This window comes from Melospiza melodia, chromosome 1 (assembly GCF_035770615.1).
Source record: "Melospiza melodia melodia isolate bMelMel2 chromosome 1, bMelMel2.pri, whole genome shotgun sequence".
NCBI classification, from domain to species: Eukaryota; Metazoa; Chordata; class Aves; order Passeriformes; family Passerellidae; genus Melospiza; species Melospiza melodia.
In genome coordinates this window covers 40780388-40802867 of record NC_086194.1, presented here as the reverse complement: position 1 = coordinate 40802867, position 22480 = coordinate 40780388, and the positions used below count along the sequence as shown (strand labels likewise).

Genomic DNA, 22480 nt, shown 5'->3' with positions numbered 1-22480 from the left:
TCTTTTTTTTTTTTTTTTTTTTTGCAGAGGTAGACTTACATCAATAATTAAATATGCCAAAAGGCTCACCTAATCTGTATCTTGAAGTACCCCAGCTCACTACATTTTTGTACATTCAATGAATTACAGTCTTTAACTGTATTCATCAAAACTCTCCATATCAGCCCATGCCCAGTAGCCACTGACATGTGACTTTAGTAAGGCCTTAGACTTACAAAGAGTTGCTGCACATCTGTTGATTCACATCAACCAGTTACATGTATGTTTTTCTATGCCTTATGGCAAATCCAGGATAACTTACAATTGCTTCAAAAAAGTCTTGCCTCATAGAAAGAATGCCATATGGTTCTATGCCACTTCAAAACCACAAGGAAATTGCCACAGAAAAGATTTACACATTAAAGCATTGCTTTAGTCTCAGATACTTTACCTTGATTTACTGTGTTTCCACACCTTCACTTTAAGATAATGTTATCATAGTATCTGGATGCTACCAAATTCTCCCTATGTTAAAAAATATATTTAAGTTTATATCTAAACTTCTGTTATGGTAAATAAAGCCCTGTGATTTCAGAAGGCACATAGATCATAGATAAATGGGTCTAGCAACCAAAATCTTCTCTCTCACACAATGATAAATTGTGCCATTCCAGCAGCTATTTAGACCTCACTGCCTGAACTCAGGCTGACCTGAAACATACCCATTCCTTCATTACCCCAAGCTTTGTGTCATGTGCAGCATCAAACAACTTATCTTCTTCCTTCTTACAGCACCTCCAGCAATAGCACTCTTTTCAAAGTTAAAAAAAAAAAAAAAAGAAAAAAGGCAGAAAAAGCAGACTATTTAAAATGAACTGATGTTTATGAAGTTAAAACAAAACAGAAGAGCGCATCCGACTCTGCTGTGTATTTTTCAGCAGCAGAATATCCTGCGGTGGCCTCAGCCAGCTGGGCTCTGTGACCCTTGGATTGATCCCTTGAGTGTGTTCCCATTTTATCCAGCAATGAACACTCCAGCCCCAAAGCCAGCAAGAAGTTTGTCACTGACTTCAGCTGAGAACAGGAATCGGCTCAATCATAGGAAACCTTGAGCTAAATAAAGCGGCAAGAAAAGGCACAGGAGGGAGGTGGGGGGGTGTCAGCTCAGAGAGCTGTGGGGCACAGCTCTGCTTGTTACCAAGGTTACCTGGTACTTCCCCACATAAGATTTCATTTTCAATCACCAATAAATCTGCAAAAGTTTGACCCCCTTGAATGGGAAACTGGGGTTGAAATGCATTAAATATGTGCTGCAGCCTGATTTGGGAGGGAGGAAAATGTTTTCAGACATAATATTGTAGGTAGTTTTGAGAAAGAGGTTACAGGGAAATGTGTGGATGTGGAAAGCTCTTTTCCAGTAAAGACTCGCCACTATGGCCCTGCCTTGGGTCTGACAATAAGTATGTCACAGATCCAAAATTTCCTGATTGTGTCAGGCATGTGTCTAAACAAAAACCGGCCTGAATTTAAGCAGGTTGCAAGTCCTCAAAGAGGATGGAAAAAAAAAAAAAAACCCACCAGTTAAAAAACAGTCAATAAAGATATATTCAATTTTTAGCTGCTTTAGTTTTTTAGCTGCTTTAGCTGATAAGCTGCTTAGGCAATTTCAGCCATTCCCTCAAGGCTCCCAAGCCAGTAGGTTTGCCCCAGGCTGGGGCTGAGCAGGACTTTCCCTAAAACTGCAATTTCAGTGTGCTGAATGCTGTTCTCTATAAAAGCATGGATACCCTCTCCCTCCACTGGTGTCTCCCCAGCCAACACCTCATTTGCTCCGGTGAACATGGAAGAGAAAGTTTTCAGAAACAAACATAGTAGAGACAAAAGTGTCAGGCTTGCAACATTTAGGGAGAAATAGAGGGGAAAAAAGTATGTAGGTAGGAAAAATTCTTTCCCTAAACCCTTAATGACTGGCCTGGAGAGGCTGAAATTACCATAGATGAGAAATGGGATTTGAAAGTCATGGAAACTGAGATAATTCACAAGTCTGGCACTGAAATCTGTCAAAAAATAAAAAATAAAAAAAAAAAAGAAAAGAAAAAAAAAACCACAACAAAGAGGTATGGCAATGTGGTGTGAGTCTCAGCTCTGATGATCTTGGATGCAGAAGAAATGCTGAGACTATGTCCAAGGGGAACCAACTAGCTGAAGAATCTTTGGAAAGGAGTCCAGGCCTGAGGTTCAGTGGGAACAAACCAACATGGCAGAAAATACCAAAGTCCAAGCAGAGATGGACCAGAGGAAGATCCTTGACTGTCGCAGACATTTTTTTCATAGAAATCCTTTCTTTCAGATTTCTGCATCTTCTGGGAAGCAAGGGCCCCAGAAGAAGAATGTAAACAATTGTTATCAGCTGCTGTGAAATGCAATAGGATGCGCCTGTGATTGGTTCATGTTCCCATGTTTATAATTAAGAGCCAATCACAGGAGCAAGCTGGGGACAGAGTCCCTGGACACAACTTTGTTATAGATTCTATTCTATTCTTAGCTTAGCAAGCCTCTGCAACTTCTCTCTTTATTCTATTTAGTATAGTTATAGTGTATTATATATCTTATATCAATAAATCCAGCCTTCTGATCAAGAAACAAGATTCTCGTCCTTCTCTCACCCCAAGCGACCTCCTCAGGTCACTGTAATACTTGACCAGGGTAATTTTTATGGCTGAGACAAAAGCTAAGATTTCTGTCAAATCTCTATGAAGTGAATCATAAATGGGATTGGTGATGCTTCATGCCAGCCTGTGGGAAAGACGCTTGGTGGCCACCAGTTATTCCACAGTGGCCCTGCTTGATGGGGTGGACAGGAAGATCTCTGGTCTGTCCAACAACTCACAGAAGTTCACATTTCACACTCTACAATTAATTTGGGGTTTTCAAAAAGTGAGTTGGCAGGGAACAAGTTCTTCTCCTGTGTCTCTCCTACTCCCTGGTCTGTTCATGTAGTTTTATTTTAAAAGGCTTGATTTTGTAACCTGTAGCTGAATCCATTCATGTGGTGTCTCAGCCTGTACTTATCTACACACTTCTATTTCTTGAAGCTCAATGAGAGTTAGGAAATTGTGTTTTGAAATGTACACCTTGTCATTGCATAAAGACTTTATACTGTGGAGGAGATGAGGAAAGGGATATTTTTCATTCTTGAGAAATAGTTATGGCCATATTGAAGAGTGCAGCTTCCTTCCCCTCAAAGAGTGTTTTAATCCTAATATCATACAAGGGGATAACTTTGGTACTAAGGTAAAATCTGATCTGAGCAGCTTCATTGACTTAGGACAGAATTCCTTCTCATGAACAAATAGAGTATTCTTCTGGGATCTTTTCCTGAATTTACTTAAAACATGGTGATTTCAAGTTTTACGTGCCACTTTTTGTTGGCTACTCAGAGAAACTTTGCTAAATAAAATCTGCAAGCATCACTACAGATGGGAAAAACAGAGCCCCATGAGAGAATAGTACTTGCTCCAACTCCCTATGCAACCCAGGAGGTGATTTTAAAAAGAAGACATAACTTCCTACCACACAAGCCTCCTCTGTGGCAACCCAAAAAAACCTAGATCCAAGATTATTTAACTTGTGGTGACACTTGCCTTTCAGTAAAAAGGCTGAAAAATATCTTGATCAGTGCCATAGCTCATGAACTCACACAAAACTTTACAGTTCAAAGCACACAATAAATCTGGCATATGGCATGTCTCACCTGCCACTCTGAGAACTACCAGGTCATTTGTTCCCTGGAAGGATCACTTCATTCAGATCCTGGTGCTGTTTCTTTCCCAGTGCTACACTGCCTGTATGGCTGACAAAGGAAAGGGCAGTTCTTGTTAAACTTGCAGCATCTCAGAAGTTTCATCACCTCCATGGAACCTTCTTGCATTTCCATTACTACTCCTTCCCCCTTCAAATGCTGTTTCTTGATATTTGCTGTTCACCACAAATGCACTGCTTTCTGTGCAGAGGTTGGGCCAGCACAAGCCATTTAGCCTGGCAGTTTGAAGAAAAATGTTAGAATGCCTTTTACAGAAGAACAAACATTGCCTCACGTTAGGAAATGTCACTTGTGCGATGCGCTGCTTTGCATGACCACCATGGTTGCACTGCCTCACTCTGATCAGCCACATTAATATTTGAATACTGGATGACAACAGTTGAAGATTAATTCCAGTAAGTTATTCATGCCTGGAGGTTCAGATTTCCAAGCAGAAGCATGTGGGCTAGACTATGGCATTTCAGTACATCCCCAAGGAAAGTGTGGTGGGAAGTCACCCAGCCCCAAGAGGATCAGAGTAGCTTGTACCTTTGCAAAATAATCCCTCTTCCTGCTTCTCTGTATCCAGGACACCATCAAAGATGATATGCCAAGGGCCTTCTTGCTGCCAGCCAGCATTGCCAGACAGCATGCTTACAAAAGGTGTGGACATACTCAGCCTTGTATTCCCATTGGAGAAAGACACATCATTTATGTAGCCCGGGAAGCAAAAAAGGCCATTCTCAGACAAGCAAGACAATGTGTTTGTGTACTGATCAAGTCAGGACTTGTTTGGCCCTCAGCATTTATTTCAGTTCCATACTCCTTACATAAGAGTCTTCAAGTGAGAGAGGCTTTGAGAACATGACAGTGTGAGAAGAGATCCTGTCAAAACATAAGTGTGAGGCCCTGTGCGGTGAAGAGCCTCTCAAGAACGCTTTCTGCCACAAGAACAAATCCTTTCCCTGCATTGCTCCTGACACACACAGAGCATGAAGCTGATGTCCAGAAGCATTACTGGAAAGCCAGGGCAGAGGGGTTCAGCCAGCCAGCACCTAACCCTGCGCAGGAGGAGATCCAAGGAGTGCCTGCATTCTACTGCTAGTTTGTGCCTAGGGTTTGAGGAATATAAACAGCAGTGAGGTTATTTGAGATATTACACATTTTTCCTGAAGTCATCATAATACACACTTTTTCTTCAACCATGGCTCTTTTTAAAAAAGGGAGGAGAAACAGCTTCAGGTGGGCTCAGCAACCCCAGCTCAACCCCAGCAACATTTAAGGGTGTGCCTTCAGCATGCAAAATTCCACTAAAGACAGGAGTGGAAGATATTACTTACTGATTCCCATCTTTGCAATGGAAGTTCAGAGCCAGCAAAAAGAAAGTCTCTAGTATAAAATTCAATAGTACCAAATCACTACACAGAAGCCACCAATACATCAGGTCTTAAACACATGAATCCAGTTATTATTGCCTTCTTGAAACTCACTGCCTGACATCTCCATGTAGCAAGTAACAAAATATGAAAATTTTGGCTAAATATTACTTAAGAGATATGCAAAGAAGTACGAATTGAATTCTTCAATATACTGAACACTATTTTAACAAATGAACCCATGTTTATGCTAGGCAGAAGTTCAGACAGAAATCATCTTGAAGTATGACTTTCAGCGCCCACATAGGAACAAACTACAATAAAACAATTATTAAAAATATCTGCAATTTCTCTACTGATTGGTACTGAAAATCAGAAAGGTTTTTAAAATAACCAACAAGAGTTTGAGAGGTTTTTTTTGGGCTAAATACAAACAGTAAATAACATTGATCTTTTAGGCTTTTTGAGGGACAAAAAAGTCCAAATTTAAAGTCCTCTCATTCTCCCTCTTTCTATGACCTAGGCAGAAACAGGAGACATTTATAATGATGTGTAGTAAAGTCAATTTTTCCACTGCTTTGCAATCATGTACCTCCATAAAAGAGACAGAACACTGCCAGTGGAAAGACAGAGAATTTCTGGTGTGTGCCTTTTATCCTGCTATTTTACAGCAGTATGGGCATAAAACAGGTTCACACAGCTCTCATGGATCATTACAAAAGTCCAGGTCAACAAAGATCGAGCTCCTTGTCTGAACTGTCAGCTGTGACCCTCATGCAGATACCCTGCCTCCAAAACACACAGCACTGCTCTGGCAAAGGACTGCTGGAAGTGACTCTGTGCTGCTGTCTGCTGAGATTGCACACACCACTCCAAAGGCTTCCACCCCTTCCACATCTATTAGCCAGCCTCTGAAGTTCAGTGCCACAAAGTATCCATATTATAATGCTGCATGTTTTATGCAGCTACAAGTTTCTCTAGATCACCAGCACCTCGAGGAACTGAGAAAACAAACAAACAAACAGGGAAAAAAAAAGAAAAACCTAGCCAAAAAAGAAAAAGGGAAAAAATGCAAACAACAAACTGGGAAATCATCTTCACCTTAAGCAAACCATGTTAGAAGCTCTATTTTAAAAGCAGCAAGCTCAGGATTTCAGCCTGAGATACAGACAGTGTTGAGACAAGGGGTTTACTCCAAATTCAATATATCTAGTATTTACCAGAGGAGGGAAAATGTTCAGAATACAGAGCAGGTCAAGTAAAAGGATTGTGCAAATTTGAAAACATCTGCAAGGTGGGGCACATATGGTAGATGTGCTGACTATATAGGAGTAGACAGGAAGAAAAGGGGCTTGTATTCAAGATGGAAAAGAGCTGTCTACTGCCATGAGCCAGGATCTGAAACTTGAAAAACATTACAGCCACGTTCCCAAGCAAACACTTGTGTTGGGCTTAATCCTCACAGCTCCACAGGGATCAGCATGGGAACTTACTGGACAGAGGCCAGTGCTTTCCCATTTTATCTTAGTCCCAAAGAGCAAAGGGCATGTTCAGGTATGAGCAGGCATTTGCAGAAGTGTTGCTGCCACCCTGGTCAGCCTTCCTTCAGCCCAAATTCTAGCAGGGCACAGAAACAAGCACTCTGAGCAGATTGTGAGTAAAATACTGGGGTGGGGGGAAAGGGAAGGAGGTAAAAAAACACCCCCCATGTATCTAAAGTAAAAGGGATAAGACAATGAATTAACCTAGCTGGGGTTATTGGGGTTATTTTCCCTTCAAGTTTTGCATAAGAATCAATAAGAACTAAAGAGATAGGAAAAAATCTGAAAGAACAGTTGAAAAGATATGGTTTTACAGCCTGTTATAGCTTTATTTTTTAAATAAAATTGATCTTAGTAAAATATTAAACATTAGCTATAATAAGCTATTGAAAAACAGTGTGTTAAATATTAGCAAAAAACTCCCTAACAGTGTTGCTCCAGAGTCACACCCAAGAACCAGTTGGGAACTGGCTGTGACAACTCTGTTGCTTCCAAAGGGGCAGAAGCAGGGAAGACAGCAGTAACTCACCAGCAGTAGCTTTCAACATTACTCTTTTTTTCCAAGCAACAGTCTCAAGAAGAAAACTTAGCTCCATTTCTCCATACTGTTCTTCTCCCCCACTCCCCCAAATGCAGTCGTCCAGCAAGTTTAGGTTCTGATCCTACCTGTCGGTAAGTCTTGTAATAGTCAATAAAAGCATGAATTAATAAATAGATAATTAGATCTAAGTATTTTCATGATCTAGTCTGCCCTGACTCTTGCTTCATTAATCCATGCACAAATGTCCCTCAAGCACAGGTGATTAACACTGCCAAAAGCCAGACATCCCACTTCTGTACGTCACAGCAGTCAAGTATCTGAGGATGCAGCACACCCTTTCACATTAACTGAAGCTCCTACTCATCAGCAGCCCAAAGGAGCAGCACTATTGGAAATGCCATTTGATTAGTCTGTGACTCAAGGAGAACAGCCTTATTTATTATTAAAGCAAAAATTATCATTAAACTGTACTTTTCAGTAAACCTGGGACTAGCTGATCTCCACAAGTTTTTAGCTTGTTCTGGTACAGTCTTCAGCAGCACACCAAATTCAGTGTTTCACAAAGCTAGTTGGAAAGGGTTGCAGAGCCTTTTTACCTCATTCTCATTTTATCTAGTGTAATGAAGATGGACATAGAAATGTTTAGCAGAAAAGAAATCTAATTCCCCCTTCCTCAAATTCTTACAGAGCTTCACTTTAGGGGCAATTCAGCCTCCTTTCAGAGCTGCTCTTAGAGACTGTCTTAAAACAGGTAACAACATTGAAGATTTGGAAAGTGAGAGGTCACATAATGCAATTACTTCAGATAATCAGATCTGCAGAGTTACTGAGACATCAGCAATGTTTGTCACTGCCTCACAGGAGCTTAAAGCACATAAACAAAATCAATTCCAAGTCCAGAATCCCAAACAAATAAATCAGTTACCCAAAAGGATGAGAAAGAGGGAACCAGTTCTCCCCAAAGCCACTCAGATTTACATCAACAGAACAGAGTAACCCACTGTTTCCAACTACTTTAGAACGTTAAAGGCAAAACATAAATTGACATCATAATGTCAATAAACACAACCAACATCTGTATCATAGTCTAAGCATACCAACCACTGTCCAGTCTACCCCTTTGAATTTATTATTGAACAGGGAAACAAAATATGAAAATGTTTGTCTGTCTTTGAAATTAATTGGTGAGTGAGTATTCACCAACAAGTAAGTCAGGACAAGAACATTTCCATGCATGGTCCTTATCCATGAGGTTCCAGCAAACTTTCTGCAGAAATCGGGTAAGAGTTGTGTCTGTACAAGAAAGAGTTCAGCCAGGTACTGTGAGAATCATAGTGCACAACACCTATTCTATTAGAAATAAATGATCTCATTTACATTTTATTTCTGTGGAACAAACCACTCTCAACAGGGCAGTTTGCTAGAGTGACTAAAGATGTAGAGAAGTTGTAATTTTCATCATAAATGCACATTATGTTCTCATCAGAGAAATGAAAGGACCAAGAGGCATATTAGAGAAACTGCCTGTCTGGGAAGTGCCTCCAAATCTTCATGAACAGTCTCTTCCTATCTTGCAGTGTATTGTTGCAGCTAAATATCACAAGAAATCTCATTAGTTGATTGGAAATAAGTACAGAAAATATTGTACTTTTCATTGACCCTTTGGAATGAATAACACCATACAGATGGAAATCACATCCAAATATCTAAAGCTGTAAATCATTTAACTCTACAAGCTCTAAATACATTCCAATAACTACAGAATGTACTGGTTCCTCTCTTTTATTTAGAGTGGCATTTGTTTGAATCATGTACTCCTTAAAATAAGAACCTGCCATCCCTGGTGGACCAGAGGACGGAAAGACAAACTCTTGTGTAGGTGCTGCAGTGCACCAAAATACCATTTCTAATTTTTTTTATCTTTTAGCAAAGACTGCAATCAGGGCTGGGTCAAAGTCTGCTTAGAGGATGGGGACATTGGTTTTACTGCATGCTTTTTGTACTTACTGTGATCTTAATATTGCTCATGAGAAATTCAAGTAGTGTTTGGCAAATAACTATGGCTCAGTGAAACAGCCAACACCCACTCAAATATTAAAAGACCTTGAAATACACTCTTCACAAGTTATTTCTACAGTGGCAATCACATGTTTATGGGGTGTTAGTACTTACAACAAACAGAGACAGAGTCCTTATTTTAAGGTTTTAGGTAGGGAAGTAACATTAACCCAGCGCTTTCATTTCTGGGGAGACAGATGCAATCATGAAATTGAAAGCTATTCTGAGGAAGATTTTTCTTCAGCACTTATAACTGGGCTTGCATCACTTTATACAGAACACTCATGGGAGCCAAAATGAGAACCCTTCCATGTCACTCTCACTGTCTTTCTGGCTTTAAGACTATGAGCATTATTGTTCTCATGACAGAAGAACTTCAGAATAACAGAACATCCCAGGAGAGCCTACAGCTCTTTGGTGAGCATTCCCAAAGTAGGGTGAGAGATGGTTTTGCACGACGTCAAGATCTGGGTCAATGCCAGACATAACCCAGACCAAGTCTCAGGGATATCCAGTGTTGGGATTTCAACAAGCACTGTTTCCTTCTTTCTTCTCTTCCCATCTTCTGGGTTTCTTTAGAAAACCTCAAGATGAAGTTTGGGATGAGATCATCAGTTACCCACAAATGATATCTGTAAAATGCTTTCATCCAAGTTCCCAGAAAAGAAAAAAAAACCCAAACAAACACAGAAAAGAAACCCCTCTCCCAAACTCCCTTTCCTGCTACCCCAAAAGAGGCAGAGGGCTAAAACAGCATTATCCACTGATATTTTCATTATATATTGAAACCTATTCAGATCCTTTTCAAGATGCTGTCAATGGTAAAAAATGGAATAGCTTGATGATGAACTTCCCTTAGATTCCAGATTTTATGTGTAAACAGAGAGTATGAATTTAGCAGTTCTACCCACCTTATAAGCACATTACTGTCAAAGGAAATCCTCACCTCAAGTGAGCATTTTTTACATTTTTTTATAGACCCTGCCTGAGAACTGGGGCAGCTCAAGAAGGACACCTCTCAAGAGCACACAGATACTTGAGTTCCACACTGTTATCGTGTCTAACCACTCAGTGAAAGATGCCTTGCAGCAGAGAGAGAAGTCTGCAGCCTACAGAGCAAGGAAAGAGTCAAAATGATTTTGCTCATTCGCCACCCCCCCTCCCTTATCATCATGCAGGAGGAGGAGGGAGATCTATTGATACTGGGTGTAAAGACAGCTGCTCTTCTGATCCAGCGTGGCTTTTGTTAGCAGCAGCAGAGCTGGTGAAAGAGAACAAACGCTCTCCCATACATGCATTGTTAGGGCAGGAGACAAAAGAATACCTGTTTTGAATCACTGAGGACTATTACTGTAACAAAGTACAAGATAACATTTCACCAGAGGATACAAGAGATTCTGAGAAGAGCAACAATGAAACCAGGCAACCTTTCTGTCATCTTATCAAAAACTGCTTGGGGTACTTACTGAACAGTGGGGGGGCAATAATAGCAAATGGAGAGCAAGAACAGTTAATCTTTGCACAAAGGCTTTTTGATAAGTAATAAAATAGAGTTAAGAGGGGCGTGCTGGCCTTTGCCAACTCACATTGCTTATAAGAAAGGATATAAGACAGGCCTAAACAATTTTAAAATAAACAAATCCATACGCAACAGGGGAATGTTGCATGAATGAATTTTCTCATTCTCCTTTTCCAAGCAATTCAAGAAGCAATCAAAGCACTCCAAGGTTTGCTATGCTTTACATACTTTTTTTGACACATTGCTTTACAGAACCTTCACAACAGCCCACTATCAGTAGCTTTGGTGTCACTGTATGGTATGTAAATGGAATAGGCAGGTCTTTGACATAAAAATAATAATCTCTGGTAAAATTACAGTACTACAGTGTATCATAGCATCAGAACTATGGAAATATTAATACATGGATCTTTGACAATGCAATGTAAGATGTCACTTTGAGCAGTTATTATGCTAATAACGGACACTTATTATAAAACAACATGAAAGAGGTAAGCTATGTGGGTGTAGAAAGAGATATTTTGTATTCAGAAAATGTATTTAAAAGGGAAAAAAAGCAAGTGCTTCATACAGCATCTAATCCCACATTAGGCAGATGAGGAGTTCCCTGGCAGATGGGTGTCAGGGTACCCTGGGACTTGGATGAAGCAGCACATTATCTCTCAAGGGAGCACACATGCCAATATAATTTACAGCATCCTTCGAGCTTGTTTTTGTTATGCAGTGGGCCAAACTGGGACCAAAATAATGAAGGCAGGGGGGAAAGTGGCACTAGAGCTTTGAGGATTAACTAGAAAAACTGCTCATCAAGTCCAGCAGGGTTTCAAGAGAACATATTCTGCCCCATGCTCACTGACTTCAGAATAAAATAAAATACATTCCAATACTAAAGAAATAAAGAAACCACAATGAAGAAAATGTCTCATCCCAAATTCCCTATACAAAGCAAGCAACAAGCCAGCATCATGACTGGTTCCATTCAAGCTACAAGAAACTGTCCATTTACATTAAAAAAAATACTCAGACTATTAAATAGCGCATTTAAAGCCAAAAGAAATATTTACAAATAGTTTGTAATATAAGGAGGAATCCAAGGAAAGAGAGTCTCTGTTTGCCTGATGGCTAAAGAGTAAATTTGTCTAGTGTTTTTCTAGTTGGGAAAGGAGCAATTTATAGATATTCTACATTAATTCTCACCTGGGCTTTCTAACTCTGCACTAAGACCCTGTTTTCCACCTAATCTGAACTACACAGTCACTCTGGGGGCAGAATCACCCATTTGGCACAGGGCTACTGCATTCTAAATTCAAACCTTAGCTGTGCTTTACAAAAACTTCTATACCACCAAAGCAAGCTGAAGCCATTCTCATCCTTACAAATACATCCCTCAGCCCTGAAACAAACACAAATGCCACATTTGTGAAGACAGAGCAGCAGATGCAACACTTCAGACAACAGCCATAAATAAAATTCTTACATGCACAAACATAATCCATTTCAAACAGGAATGTTGGTGCTTATGCTGCAGAGGTTGGAAATACCTGTCTTTCACCATTAAGCCTTGTGAGGATAATGCTTAGCTGCAATCTAAACCTGGGTGATTGCAGCAGAACAACCAGAAGCTGTGTGATTACTTACTGCAGCCCCCAGTCAGGCAGAGGGAAATGTGCCACGTAGCTCACATGCAGGTACAGGGAACCCCTTGTCTCAACCAAAATAACACAGGGAATTACTTGGATTTTGCTTACAGTTGCAAGGATTTCCTCATGCACATTTCTGTGTACAGATGCATGCCCAGAACAATTGCTCTGACCATGGACTAGATCACAGATCCTTCTTTTAATTACTTGGCAATTTCCTGGGCCAAGTTTATTCGACTGCCCAGCCATGCAGCATCTATCCTTCCCCCTCTTTCAGATTCCTACAACTTTTCCAGGTTATATGCAGGCTCCCTGATAACTTTATGGCCTTTTACATAGTTTATTTACCTTCTGTGGTGGAGGGAAGGCAATGGCCACCTGCAAAAGCTATCAACAAGAACCTGGGAGTTTGAAAGCTAAAAGTTATTGCTTTACTAGCATGACACCAATAGACAACTGTGATCAGCCACTGCTGTGTTCAAATCCCTGATACCTCCCAATCTACAACTTGTCCTTCCCCTACTTTTCATTCTGAACTTAATTACTGCCCAAAATACTATGAACAGGATTTGAACAGTAGTATTTCTCCAGTAGAAAGCACTACTGCTATCATCAATTAGACCTGGAGCAGGCTGGGAAGATGACAGGAACTCAAGGCATATAGAAGGCATAGAGGAGAAAGCACTAAGTTTTCCACAGTACACACCCTTTAGAGATATGCAGATGGGGGTGGGGGGAGAAAAAGAAAAGCCTTAGGCACATTCCTGCTAGCTCTCATGATTAAATTCCTACTTTTACAATATTTAGCAATTTTTTTTTCCTAAACCTTCAGTTCTAATAATCAAGGTATTTTGTCATACTTGCAAATTTCCCTTTACAGAAAGGTGGCGGGCAGAGCATAAGAAAAGTCTTGAAAAGAAGATTCCTCCAGAAGCTAAAAAGCAAAAGCCATTCATAAATCATTCATCAGTCCTAAGCCATACTCATCACTGGGATCCTGTTTCATGACTTGAACTGCAATGTCTACCATAACCACTGAATTTCCTTTCCCGACAGGTGAACATAACTCACTTTGCTCTGTGTGCTAGGAAGCTATGGAATTTTTCTTGGCATTTTAAGATAAACTGTCCCTTCAGGCTCTTACAGTCTCCTCTTCCTTTCTAATACCAAAGCCTCAATTAGACCATGATTAAAGAGGATGTACTTACAGATACCAGCTGAAGGTAGAGGTTGTCGGTTTTATTACAGGTCAGGAATGAGTTTCTCTCTGTATTCTAGACTTCAGAGTTTAATGGGGAAATAGAATTTACTAATAGGCAAGTCAGATTTTTTTAACAGGATTCAATCTTGATTATCAATTAAACAGGCATAAAAATATCTAACCAGATGGTTTCTGCCAGTCAACAGAAGTCGTATGGGGAAGAGAACTTACACTCATTGACAGAAATATCTAACAGAAAACTAAAACAAATCCAACAGGAGATGTGCTTCACGTGATGCTTTGAACTGCTCTGCTAAAAACCAGGAGTGAATCTGTGTACTGCAGAATATTGTTTAACAGAATTCTTCAGCTCCATTTTCTTTGTGAATTTGTTTATCATGCTTCAGAGTGCTGATCAGTTTTTAGGAAAATGTGATGCAAAATTATGAAGTACTGTGGCATAGAAGCCAGGCATTGAACTCTTCACTCCATTTGCATTGAGGCTCAGCTCCATTTATTCTCCTTTGCTTTTGACCAGTTTCCCTCTGCTTTCCTCACACTTCAGCTTCTGCACAGGTTCAAACAGCTACCTATTTTTTAATTGCCAAAGAAAACATTGCTTTCTCCTGCACAGTTCTTCATGTGGTTTCCTTGCAAAGATGACACTATCCAATAGTGTTTCACGCACAATGTTCATTTTTGGATCAGTAACAAGCTGAAAGTCTGGTAATGCGCACTCTCCTAATTTAGAAATGGAGCTTTATAACACTGAAATATTGCAAGAAGCTCCACTGCTTGCCCTTCCATTAATTTGTTACTTACTGTGTTGGATTCTCATCAGCAATTCTTAATTGAAGTACTCTGAGCCATGCCATCAAATATTCTCTATGGATCTAGCTGGCAATAATGGTTAATTTCTAAATTTTGGTATGTTAGTGATTATTTAGGTTGTGATTACTTCAGAGTAAATATATTCCTACATTTTGGAAAGCCCCAATAAAGAGTGGGCATTGCTACAAATAAATAATATACTGCAGTAAGTATTCTTATAATGGCAATGCACGGCCATTTTCCAGATGCTACAGAACTATTTGTGCTGCCAACAGAAGCAGCCAAATCCAAAACAAATCCATATGAGGAATTAATGTTGAACCAACCTCATCAGTGAGAAAAGCTTCTGCCACACAAACCTTTTTTCACCTTAGCATAATCTTCATAAAGTTAATGAAATGCAGCCTATCCCTGTTACAGCTGTAAAACCAAAGTAACTCCCATACAGGTGAGTTAGAACTGATGTAAAGGAGAGCCAGGACTCAGGATATTTTCCATCAGGGCAAAGACTGATCTGCTAATGCTGATAGTGATGTGACACCACTGCAAAGCAGCCTGTGTGTGGAACAAACACTGCCTGGCACAGATTCCACACTGACCCAAAAATAAAATGTAGAGGCAGAGCTGCCACACTGGAGCTGCATTACCACCCAAAAGTTCTCTACATCCTCAAGTCTTACAGCACAACCGGCCCCGTTAGTTTGTCTGCAGGGTAAAATATTTCTCCACAAAAAGAAAAAACATATTTCTCCTCAGGTTTTAAAGAAGTAGGCAAGTAGGATGCATGGACTTTAAGACCAGAAAGGGTGACTGGAACATCTAGTTTGACTTTCTTGAAACAAAAGCCAAAGGCCTTCAGACAAATATATGAATATACAATACAAACAAAACCACCAAGAGGAAGACTTGGATCACAACCTTTCCTACTCACCACTTAGCTAATCTTTAGATTTTTAGTATTTTTAATCCTCCTTCATAAATCAGTACCTCTAGCTCCCAATTATTTTAGTAACAGGATCTCTGAGCTGTATCATGTATAGAAAATTAATGACCTTTAAAACAGAAGGTTTACTTACACAGACATTAATTGCTATTGTAGCACAGATGAATAGTTAAGCACGCCCGTGAAACATTTCGCTCAAGAACCTAATTCAAGAGAAGGAAATACTTTATGCAAATCCTTGGATGACAAAAGGTCAAACGCAATGAAGTTCCTATCAGAGAAAAAACCTGCTTAGGTCTATTTGCCAAGTACTGCAAACAGGTTAACCATACACATAATTAAGTTTTGAATCTCTTTATGATCATATGGCATCAACCTGATTGCAATTACGGTGCCTTGGGCAGAAGATGTCATTTTAAGTAGAGAATAACTTGTCTGGACAGGTTTTATAAATGATTCTCATTGATTATCATTTCCAATTAAAGGAAATAAGAGCATTAAATGGCCACTTTGATATTGGAAGTAACCTTTCACCTGGACTAATTCCCTAATGGATGAGGGTTAAATTTACTTTGACAGCATCTAACCATATTTGGTATGGCCTCAAATTTGATGGTACCAGTATCACAGCAGCAGGCTGAGTTGGTAAGACCATGACATGGAGAGTTTGTACCTGAAGTATGATTATTAGTATCCTAGGGAGTCACAAAACCTAGGCATTTTCCAATCACCTACTTTACATTTCAGTAGCTAAAAGAATTACACACAGCTGTACTATGACCTACATCAGGATTTTCAAAGGAATACACATTTTTCTCTTTTACATTTTTTTTCTGCTTAATGTACCTCAACTTTATTAATTTCAGCTCCAAAATGTTGGCGTTCCCAGTAACAACCAATAACCACAAGTAAGTAAATCACAAGTAACATCCCGCTCTCCAAACAAAGAAAATATTGTATTTCTAACATAGTACTGCCTCTTTCAGTTAGCACAGCCATGTGAAATTAAATATAAAAGCTCCAGTGAGTGATTTTTTTACTAATCCTGTGTAACACATTTTGCAAAAGTGTCAAAAAGAAATATAGTTCAGTTGCTGAATACAGAATGGAAATTGTTTACTTTACAATCCAAACTTCTCTATTTACATAAAAATAACTTCACTACAGCAGAAATTTCAGGCTACAACACAATATTAATGGAGTTCGATTGCATATTATTCTAAATGGGTTATTTTACAGTCATTGTAACATTAGATCTAAATGCAAGACATAGACTTATACTTGCAGTATATTTTAGTGTACAAACAATATTTCAAAAAGGAGCCATAGGTAAGCATCAGAAAAGAGCTTTTTTAAAACTACCACGCTCCTAAGCCCTGTATTTTTATACAGGCACAAAACTCTATTTTAGTATTAACATTACTTATCTCAGAATTACAACCTGATATTCCCATGAGAATAACTGACAAACACGTCCTGGTTGCAGAAAGAGCCATGTATCACCTTTGCTTTAGTTCTTCACTGACATTTTTTCAGTGTTACTTTTACTGGCACGGTTTTGTTTTATATTGGTGTTACTGTCGTGCTAGCTGTAACTGTACACTACACATGCCTCTCCACAGTCCCTCCACGAGGGAAATGAATCATTACAGCTTTTACTTACAGGGCCTGACTTCTCAGTGCAGGCTGTAAGGTTTCCATCCTCAGTATCACTCAGCACAGGGGTGCTTCCATTAGATTGTGTTATTAGCCAGGAGTCCTCTGGAGAGCTCTGCTTCCACCGGAAAGTGCCATAAACATGAGCCGCAGTGAATGCCAGCTGGGAAGAGAAATGCACTGCTGTATCCCTTTAATGGGAGAAGTTGCTCTCCAGTGCAGCTGGCAAGCTGTTCTCAGGCTCCCCTTTGGAGCCAGCCAGAATACAGCAGTTCATGTTCACCAGGAATTACTTTCTATTTGCTTTCATCTTCCTTTAGATTGAAGCAGTATTTTAACAAATGGAATAAATTTTTTAAAGCTGCCTCTGCCATATGGCTGGGACAGTCTGCAGGCTTCTGCTTTGGGAGGGAGGTGATCCCCACCACTTCTCTGAGCCCGAGGGAACCTGGTATTGATGTCAGCAGTAGCCATGAGCCTGAGGAACATGTCATTTACTCCAAGCAGCTGTCACCCCTGCCAGGGCCAGGGCTCCAGGAGGGCTGAGCTCCCTCCTGGCAGCCACACTGCCATGGACTGCGAAACCAGAGCTTTCACACCTTTGGTTCTGCTGCCTCTCCAGAGCTATCCGACCTCTCTAGGCTTTTTCCTGAGGATCTAAGAGGTAAGCACCATTTACTGCTGGGACTTACACAGTTCTGAAAGTCTTGGCTCCACACCAAGTGCCAAAGTGCAAGGCCATCAGACTTTCCCACAAAGAACATCTTCATGTAACAGGCTCCTGTTAAGCTTGCCATTAATCCACGTCTGGCCATGAGAACATGTCTCTGAGTTCCTGAAATAGGATCAAATCTGAAATTCTTCTAAGGAAATATTTTTGAAAAATTCTTTTAACCAGCTCAGCTCCCCCATTGACACATCAACTTTCCATCCAGTCTACTGGATCTGTTGAAGCTGCATCCTCAGAGATCCACAAAGAGGGATTGCAAGAAATGGAGAGGAGGAAAAGAAAGTAGTAGGCAAAAAATGAATCTTGACTCTTGTCCAGTGCCTAATGCTCACTTACACTAATGAAGAAAAACAGAGTAATAACAAACAAACAAAAAAAACCAAATGAAACCAAGGAAAAAAAGAAGGAGGAGGGGAGGAAAACAGAGGGAACTTCTCAGACTTTGAGTACAACTGGGTCATTGTCACCAGGCTGTGATTCTGTAGAGTACATAGCTTGAGAGACAGAAGACTTGGCGCACAAAGCAGGCCTGCAAAGATTTGCATGTCAGGTCTTTCCACCATAGTACAATTAGTCCACTGATACTGTAGGCATGACTAAGGATGGTGGGATATGAGGGTAAGTGATAGAGACAAAATGAATGATTAAATGGCCTCAGACCTAACTCGTGACCTCATTCTATCATAAACGGCAAAAAGTGAGAGAACTCTTGTATGGATCAAAAACCTGGCAGGGTTAGCTGAGCACATGAGACAAAAGAAATAGCACAGCACACTCATTCTTGGCTGCCACAATGCTCAGTCTGCACCAGAGACACAGAAGACTCAGGTAGCATCTGGGTCCCAGAACAACCTCACTAACTACCAGGGGAGATGATTAGGCTGCTTCCAGAGATAAAAAGCAGCAGCTGCTGATTAAGGAGAGCCAAGAGACAGCAGAGACACTCTCAGAGTCTGCTGCAGAGCAGTAAGCAACAAAAAGACTGGAATCCACGTGAACGAGATGTCACTCTCCAGATCTCTTATCCATGTAGCACACAGCTCACCAGGCTGATGGGGACCAATCCAGAAATGCTGGTTAACTCTGCACTGCAGTCTTTCTCATGGTCTCCAAAAATCCAACTCAAAAGCCTGGTTCTAGGATCTTCTGTTTACTCAGCAAAATACAGTCCCCTTTAGGCTTTAGGAAGCGTGTTCAAGAGGTGCCAGGATACGTCCAAGTCACCAGGATGTGGCAGCAGGTGAGAACAGGTAATCTTAATTTTCCTGCTCTGTCTGCATTGCTTTCTCCATGGCAATTCTCAGGGGCCCATCCATTAGACTGTGATATTAGCCAGGAGTCCTCTGGAGAGCTCTGTCATCCCAGTCATTCGATTAGCAGCTACAGCCATGAACAAACCACCTTGGCCTATGATGCACTCCCGTTCCCAAGAACCAAGCATTATGCAACACTGAAAGTTTTCCAAACCTGTCCTATGTCATACTCGGGAAACCAGACAAAGGTACTTGCTATTATCAACATGTGTGGGAGAGACAGTCACCTTTTGAGACAAATTTGTGGCATTTGCTCTTTAGAAACAGTGAAATGCAGTGATTCAAATTCCTAATGAGACCACAAAAGAGTCTGCTGTGGCTTTTAGAAAATAAGCAGACATGATGAGATTTTGGAAGGAAATGGGCACAATTGTGGTAATCTGTACAGTAACAAGAAATTGCTACTGGAGATCTACCCAGACACAATACTGCAATTGAGAGATTGAACCAGCAGCTAAATATGGGGGGAAATTGACCTCATCAATAACAGAGCTGCTTCAAACAAACAGGCATTTACCTTTTCCACCACTTTTTATTTTTTTAATCCCTACCATTGCAATTGGATAGAATCATAGAATCATTTAGGTTGGAAAAGACATCTAAGATCATGGAGTCCAACAGTTAACACTGCCAAATTGACCCTTAAATCATGTCCCTAAGCCTACCCTGTTAAACTCTTGCCCTCAGAGTTATCCAGCAACTTCAGCTTCCATCAGCAATGAGTTCCCGGCATGGCAGAGCATTTCTTCTGACTTACTTTTGACTTTGTCACTTTTAACCTTCACACAATGCTCCTTGTTCTTCCCTGATGGTAGAAATAGCATTTCTTGCTCTGTAAAGCCTACACCTTCGTTGTCTGTAACCTTTTATCATCTCACTTCTGATTCATTTCCTCTCCAAGGTAAACAGCCCCAATCTCTTCAATCTTGTGCTATATGAAAGTTTTTCCTTGTCTGTTTAAAAACTGATTTATGTAAACAGTTAAAAACTTACTCTGTTAGCTTAGCTTGTATCTATAAATTAGCCATGCATATTAAATTTGTATTAGCTAGGTTTAACTGAATTAAGTGTATCCACACAGGATTTTTCATCAAATTCCTGAAGTCAGTTTAAAATGACACCTTTTGTTAAAGCAAAGCAAATGAAAGTGTAGTTAGGCCATAGCCAGTTTCTGATCCACAAATACTTCCAAGAAGAATTCAGACAGTTCTTCAGAAAGGGTATATTTCAGCAGACCCCTTAGAGAGTGTTATCTCCATTATCCTGAAATTCATGAAGCCCCCACGCATAGCAGGGAGTAATTCTTCTGAAATATTTTCCATCAGCAACACAAGGATTTGTTACAGAATTAACTTAACATGTTTTACCTTGATAGCACCTCCATTTGTGGGAGATAGTTTATTGCCTAGGCAAGGCAAAGTGCTATTAAACCACAGATTTTAATTCAGCTGCAAGTAAGCTGCCCTATTGTACTCAGAACACAACAGCAATATATTGAAAACAGGTCTAAAAATTAATTCTGAAAATATCAAGTACAATCATTGTTAAGTTTAAACAAAGGACATTTGCTAGTTCATTTCAAGACTTAGTTGCACTCAAAACCCAATGAAAACTGGCTTTTACACATACAGGCACACAGAGATATTTGCCTATGGAATAGAAGTTTTAAATAATGGCTATTAAATGCCTGCTATTTCTTAATGACAGTATTCATTGTTATCCTTGTAATAATACATTTGACAGAGGAAGAAAAGAGGAATTTATCGAAAAGCTGCCAATGGATTTTAATAAAAAATACTTCCCAATAGAAGGCAACAACATCCTTATCTACTAAGCCACAAGTGCTTGAGTATTTCTCAAGGAATTTAGAGGCAGTATTTTGCAATAGAAACTTTGAGAAAGTTACAAAGAAGCAAATAATTCTAAAAATCAAACATACAGGCCACTGAGTTGAAAGAAAGTAATTTCCCACATGAACATTCAGATCTATTATACATGCATACAAATTTCCATGCAAATCAGACTTCACTTATTGTGTATTTTGCCTTATTTAATGAAAAATGAAAAAGACAGAAGAACACCTAACCCCTTCCATTTTGCCTATTAAGTTGCTGCTGCCTGCAGGACCCTGGCGATGGCATTTCCACCAAGGCTAATCACAGAGAAGAAGTGTGCACATAAACAAGAGAAAACTCATGCTCAGGTTAGAGAGAGCAGCCACCCGGCCTGTCCGTCACGTTCACCTCTATTCACACAGTAATTGCTCTACTCTCTGGAAACCTGACGAGACCCATCATGATCTCAGAACACTAGTTATCCCCTACTGAACCGCTTTCAAAATTGGTAAATAATACAGCTAAGTATAAAAGGAGGGACTGTCAAACAATTCAGCTTCAGAGAACTCACTTTCACAGAATGTGGAGAATTGGCAAAAGCAGCTGAAATACACAGTCAGTCCTGGTCACTGCTACAGCTGCAGTCCTGGCAGAGATGGCCCTTTGTGTCCATGCCATGTGTGTGTCCCCTTGACACTTCCCTATAACCTTCATTCCTCTTTTCCCACAGGGAAATGTGCTGGCAGTCTCCTGCCCCCATCAGCTCCACACTAGCGGGACGTGCAGGCTGGATGGGCAGAGCTGCTGTGGGAAAGGCTTACAAAGAGCCCCATTTTGCTTCAAAATGCCTTCCTGCCAGCTCACTTCTCCTGCCTAACTCCACTATCTATAGCTCTCAAATGCTTCCCCTTCATAATCACCCCTCCTACTATTCTGAAGACTATTTTCTGGGAACGCTGAACATATTTGTTGGCTCACTGGCCCCTAGCACACTGACTGCTCATTCAATAGCATTCACACAAGACTGGAAAAGACTTGTCATCCTCTTACTATCTGGCACTCTGTTAGTAGCTTACTACTGTTTCCCTCTGCAGTACAGGTCCAAATTGAATGTCAGACACAGGAAAATGCCAGCAAAAGCTCCGGTTCACAGTCAGGAACCAGCCACAGGATGCAGTCCAAAACTAGATACACACTGGCACATTACCATTATTAACACAAGGTTTGCCATGAGTAAAACCCTTTGTCATTCTTCTTTTTGACAGTGAGGACAGGGAAAAATAGAGTTATTACAGTATTTCAAATATCTGCTGGGTGATAACATCCTATAGCGGTAGCATTAGTCAAAAACTCAGGCAGACAGTAGGATAAACAGATTCTCCTGCCTCCACTGCCAGGACTTCTCAGAAGCAAATTCCCACAGAGATCACACAACCTACAGTGTAATTGTCTCCTGGTTGCCCAACTATTCAGAAAAGGAAGGAAGGGATTAGGCCTGTAAGTCTTCCTGCTCAC

At 40.3% G+C, this 22480-nt stretch overlaps 1 protein-coding gene and 1 long non-coding RNA gene across 5 annotated transcripts in view; both read right to left on the bottom strand.

Moving 5' to 3' along the window:
- Nucleotides 1-22480, bottom strand: part of RBMS3 (RNA binding motif single stranded interacting protein 3) — a 704809-nt gene that overhangs the window by 667673 nt on the left and 14656 nt on the right. The window lies entirely within an intron of this gene.
- The window catches only part of LOC134417627 (uncharacterized), a 43420-nt gene that overhangs the window by 7666 nt on the left and 13274 nt on the right, over nt 1-22480 (bottom strand). Inside the window, exon 1 of one of the 2 annotated variants that reach the window (XR_010027600.1) lies at nt 17095-17229. The exons of the other annotated variant lie outside the window; for it this stretch is intronic. This is a non-coding gene — a long non-coding RNA (uncharacterized LOC134417627). Of the gene's footprint in view, nt 1-17094; nt 17230-22480 lie in introns of those variants that run through there. 2 annotated transcript variants of the gene reach the window in all.